The following is a 6000-nucleotide window of genomic DNA, read 5'->3' as shown; positions in this document are numbered from 1 at the left end:
TACAAGGCACATAATTAGGTAACGATATCTTAAAAAAATATTGGTACAGTTGTTTTTTTTTTATGTGAAAATCCTAGCACGTTGCTGGGATGCCGAGGCTTTACCTACATGGGGAGAGGGCCAATGAAATGCAATTTCCATCCATCTCTTCTGACCCTGTTTCAAATGAAATGGAGATTCCACTTGATTGGTCTTCATCATGTGGGTAGAGAATCGAGACGGGGATGCTAAGCCTCTGACACTCTCTCTTCCTCTCCTTTGGAAATGAGTCATGTTTAGCCCATTAGCTTTCTTGTCCAACCCTCTCCCAAATAGTAACATCATGGGTATTTGTGAGTACATCACAGGCTTGTTTTCAACATTTATTGCTTGAGAGTAATGATGGGGAAGGAATAGCAGAAGATATGCTGATCGAAGGCTCCTCGTGCCACAACTAGCATCACTTAAAGATTGGATTCGTGAGATCACATTTTCCATTAGATTCTCTTAATTCCTTTCTTTGAGAGATGACCTTATTTTGCAGGTATAAGTTAAATCCTTCTATTAGTCGGGTTAAGGCTCTGGTTCCTATTTACTGGTGTCCCCCCTTTAATAATATTCAGTGCAAGTAAGGGGAATCCGGGTATTAGTGGTGGGAAATGCATTATTGGAAACAATTGGAATGTTCTTGCAACATTCTCCAATTTTTATGGGGTGTGTACAAATTCAATGGCTGAGTTGAGAGCCCTTAGAGATGGCTTGAGATTGTGTGGGGATTTGGACCTCTTCGATTTTTATATTAATTTTTGCTTCTTCCTGATTATGAAGTTGGTTACCCAAAGATCCTGGATTTTGTAGAATTATTGGTGTTGGTTCCAAGAAGAGATGAACCTCTACAATTCTCTGAGGGCCCACATCTTGTTTTCATTTCGAGAAGGCAATCAAGCAGTTGATTCGTTAGCTAATTTACATGAGAATCTATAACAAATTCAAGGATAATTTACAATGCCACCCCCTAGAGAATGCCACAATTATAAGAACACCTCCTCTATTTCACCAAATTAGACTCAGACCCCCTACTGTCAGTCACTGTTAAGGATTATACCTTATATGTTGATGTTAGCTACTATATATTTTTTTAAATACTAAAATACCCTTACAAAAGGTGAAGTAGTTAATATACCCTCTCTCTCTCTCTCTCTCTCTCTCTCTCTCTCTCTCTCTCTCTCTCTCTCTCTCTCTCATTCTCTCTCATTTTCTTCTTTCAAAACCAGTATCCCAATGTTCCCTGTGGTCCTGTCCACACGATGCAAACCTCGAGCAGACATGTAGTGGTGTAGAGCTAACTAGAGACAGAGGGGTAGGTACTATTGTTGGTGGAGAAGAGTATGAAGATGATGAGATGAGAGAACCTAAAACCCAAGACAAGGCTGATGAGGCAGCAAAGCCCATAAAGTACCAACCAGAAGAGAGCTGCTGAAGATTTGAAAGGTCCCTCAACTACAGACTCCAAAGGCCCATTTGCTCTAAAACTGTTGTTCCGGCAGGCGTTGCAGTTCTGCTACTGCAACAATGAACGCTTCATCTTTCACCTAAACAGTAACAACCCTTCTTTGCGTTTTTCAGGCACTAATCAGGGGGTGAAAACAAGAGAGAAAGGAGGGTTGGAAGGAGGGAGGGAAGAAAGGGAAATTAATGTGTCTACAACCTAAGCCTGAAAGAAAGCGATGTTGGGGAAGAAGTTGGGTGGTGGGGCAATTAGCCGGTGACTGATTCTTTTTTTAATTGTAATTGGAGAAATCATTTTGAATTCTCCTTTTTTTCTCCTTGTGAGTTGTCTAAATCGGATTCAAATTCAGTTTCATTTCATTCGTTTTTTCTCAATTTTTCCTTATTTAGGTTTTCATAAATCTGTGTTTCAATTTCAGTTAACGATCATCTCTAACTTGTTCTGTCTTTCGTGTTTTTTAGGTTGTTGAAATTAAATATGAGAATTCAAACAGAAACGGGAGATGCAGAATGTGTCTAGAGGAGATAGGATTTGATGCAATGATGAGTTTAAAAGGGATAGGTAGTGGACGGAGCTTTGTTAATGGAAAAATGCTAAAGAGTAGGAGAGAGGAGTGAGCTAACCCGTAACAGCATAACCGTCCGACAACTCTTGTGGTTTCTTCACAATGAAGGCGATGTGCCTTTTTTTCATTTTAGTAAAGCCCTCCAATAAAACCATTTTTTCCTAGTAAAAGAGCTTGAAACCACTCAAACCAGCGCTCTAAAGATTTTCTTTTTAATTTTCTTTTTTAGATTTAGGAACACGATTGCTCGTTGGAGGCTTGGAACAAAGAAAATGGCTTGGAGGCTTGGAGCACCACCGATTCTGGCAACAGGATTCTTGCCAGAATCAACAGCGATACGAGCGAATTCCATCACCGATTCCCGTGGCCACCAAACAAGCTTGTTCTCATGTCCTCAGTTGCAACAGTGAATGAGGAAGAAGAAGAAGAGGGAATTGAGTAAATGTCTAATTAGACATATGTTTTAGTCAAAAGGGTACAATAGTCATTTCAACTCCTCATTTAACAGCAATTGACAGCAAGGGGTCTAAGTCTAATTTGGTGAAACAAAGTGAGTGTTCTTATAATTGTGGCATTCTCTAGGGGGTGGCATTGTAAATTATCCTAAATTGAATTTTCCATATTGATGATCTTCTTCTAAGTGATCTTAGTTGCATCACAAAGCTGGTTTACCAGTCTTTAGAATGTAATGTTTATTTTATAGGTGTTTTCTTAAAATATAAAAATGAAAAATAAAAATTACTATTTTTCTCTCTCCAATTTTTATTCCATCGACACGTTATCAAGCAGGTATAGGCATAAGGCACTATACCGAATTTATCCGATCCCAATATCTAAAACCATAACCATACTGGGTCTTAGAGGATTGCCATTGACGGGTCATTTGCGAAAATATCTTGGTCATAGTATCAAGATGGAATCTCTTGTTGGCGCTTAAAATGGTCTACGCAACACATTTCCATAAGCACCTAATAGTTGCGCATTTTCACGTGAGTGCGCCAACCAAGGAAAAATAAGGAATCTGTGGTCTTCTTTTATTGTAAATTCCATTTGAATTGGAGCAATGTGAGTATCACCATTGCTTTGTGATGCGGTCAAAATTGACCAGTCGATCTTCCTTACAGCTCCTGATGCTCTAGCAGATCTGCACAGAACAGAAGATAGGGGAGAGCTAGGATGACCCGACGAGGGATTCTCCAATGCCTAAGTCAGATCTTTCCACAACAGATACTCAAGAGAGTTTTCAGTAAAGAAGTGATCGATCCCCCTTGATGGAGGCTTACCTTGGTATTTATAGGCTGCTGATGGAGGGAGAAAGAGAAACGTTTATGGAGAGTCCTGATAGGCGTGGAGTCCTTAAGGAGAATGGCTCTCTGATTCAAGGAATATTCAAGATCCTAGGGCATCTTTCAAGAATATTCTTCTCTTATCTCAGAAGTGCAAGTCATGAGAGGGGTGGACGCCTCTAATGACGCGTAGTGGACAGAGTCCTGCCCTTATGATCAAGGATCACGTCTCTTGAATGTAGGAGTGGATGTGTATACGTTTCTAGGTGTCTTGCATGATTGTACTGGGTCGAGGCGACTGCTAGGCATAAGGAGGAGCTGAGGTGGCAGGTCGGCATATGGGAAGGCTGAGGTGGCAGGTCGGCATATGGGGAGGCCGAGGTGGCAAGTCGGCCTAAGGGGAGACCGAGGTGGCAAGTCGGACTGTGGAGAGACCGAGGTGGCATCTCGGCATGTGGGGAGGCTGAGGTGGCAAGTTGGCCTGAGGGGAGATCGAGGTGGCTGCTCGGCATGAGGAGGGACCAAGGTGGTAGGTCGGCCTATGGAGAGACCGAGGTGGCGGCTCGGCATGTGGGGAGGCCGAGGTGGTAGGTCGGCCTAAGGGGAGACCGAGGTGGCTGCTTTGCATGAGGAGAGGCCGAGGTGGTGGGTCGACCTAAGGAGAGGCCGAGGTGGCAGATATGTATACACGCTTCACCCGTGGTTGGGGATATAATGCTACCATTGAAGATATTAAAGCTACAGAAAAATGGGCTGAAGATGACAAGAGAGCCTGTAACTTGATCTTATTGAAAATGGAAGAACATCTGATGAAGGTGTTTAACAAACATAGAACAACCAAAGCAGTAATGGAAGCTGTGAAGGCTAAGTAAGATGTGAAAACTGAAACCCGCACTCAGCTTCTGACTCACAGATATAACAGTTGTAGAATGACTGAAGGTGAGGATGTTGTGGATTATGTTAAAAAAATGCTTGTTTTGGCTCAAGACTTGGCTGATGCAGGATCAGAAGTGTCAAATAACTACCAAGTATCCACAATCATTAACAGTTTGCCCCCTTCTTGGGCAATGGCACAAACTGCACTGAGATTTCTGGGAGACAATCTCAGCATTGATAAACTTCCCCAACAACTGCAATACAATCAACAGTGTATGATGACAAAGTCCATGGGTGAATTACACACAACCCAGTCTAACCCAACTCAGCCAGAGATTGACCAAGTGGTATCATTGGCACATCAGCACTGATTCTGTCCCAATGCCAACCAGTTTCGCCCCACTAATAACTAGAATAAGTTCAAGGGGAAAGGAAAAATGAAATCCAGGAATTTAAAGGTGCCACCTGGTGCATGTTATGAATGTGAAAAATTCGATCATTTTAGGGCTTCCTGCCCTAAGAAAAAAGAATAAAGGAAATACTGCACATGCACCACCACCAAACACTCAGCAGAAAGAGTTTATTGGCATAGTTGAGTACAATTTATCTGGAGAACAGTGTGAGGGGTGGTGGATCGATTCAGGTGCGACATGTCACATTGCAAGGACCACAAGAGGACAACAAGAGATGAAGACTCTTGCACCTGGTGACCATAAGATCTTCATGGGTAACAACTCGTACAACAAAGTTCGAGGTGTTACAGACTATGTGTTTGCCCTTAGAAAGGCTAATTTCTGTCTAAAGGATGCAATTTATGTCCCCGACATGCGTCGGTATTTGATTTCTATACCAACCCATGTTAAGAAGGGCCTTGATGTGCGCTTCACAGGCACTGAGGTCACCATTGGATAACATGATTATTCTTTTACTTCAGGATGATTTGTTCCTGAGCAAGATTTGTTTTTACTTTCCACTGTTGAAAATGTTCTCAATGTAACCACTGGTATTATTAATGAAAATGCATCTGGTTCTTTAGTTTATATTGATTGTGCAAACCTTGTTGATTCATACATGTGGCATATGAGATTAGGACACCCAAGAATTAAGAAAATGCAACAAATAGTTAAATTGGGGTTAGTTCCTAAGTTGTCTAAAGCAGAATACGATGGATGCGAACATTGTCTCTCTGGTAAAATGACGAGGAAACTCTTTCCAGTGGGAGTGAGAGCAAGTGAACTTCTTGGAGTGGTACACTCTACATCTGTGGACCACTCAATGTGAGTACTCATAGTGGTAAAACTTATTTTATCACATTCACAGATGATTTAAAGTATAGATATATTTATTTGCTTAGTAGGAAATCTGAAGCATTTGAATGTTTCAGATGCTATAGAACTGAAGTACAAAATTAGTTGGGAAGGAATATTAAGGTTCTAAGAACCGATCGTGGTGGAGAATATAATTCCAAAGAGTTTGAAAAATTTTGTGAGGAACATTGAATCATTAAACAAAAGACAATGTCTTTTACACCACAACCGAATGGTGTGGCTGAAAGACAGAATAGAACACTACTTAATATAGTACATTGCATGTTATCACATGCCTCTCTCTCTAAGGAGTTCTGGGGAGAGGCCATTCTCACAACAAATTATATCTTGAACAGAATCCCTACCAAATCTATTGCGACTACTCCCTATGAAATGTGGACAGGTAGGAAACCAAACTTAAAAAATCTAAGGAAGTAGGGATCAATAGCCCATGTACTAAGACCTGAGCCATATAGG

This window comes from Macadamia integrifolia, chromosome 1, assembly GCF_013358625.1.
Source record: "Macadamia integrifolia cultivar HAES 741 chromosome 1, SCU_Mint_v3, whole genome shotgun sequence".
In the NCBI taxonomy this organism is placed as follows: Eukaryota; Viridiplantae; Streptophyta; class Magnoliopsida; order Proteales; family Proteaceae; genus Macadamia; species Macadamia integrifolia.
This window is presented reverse-complemented; position numbering follows the sequence as displayed.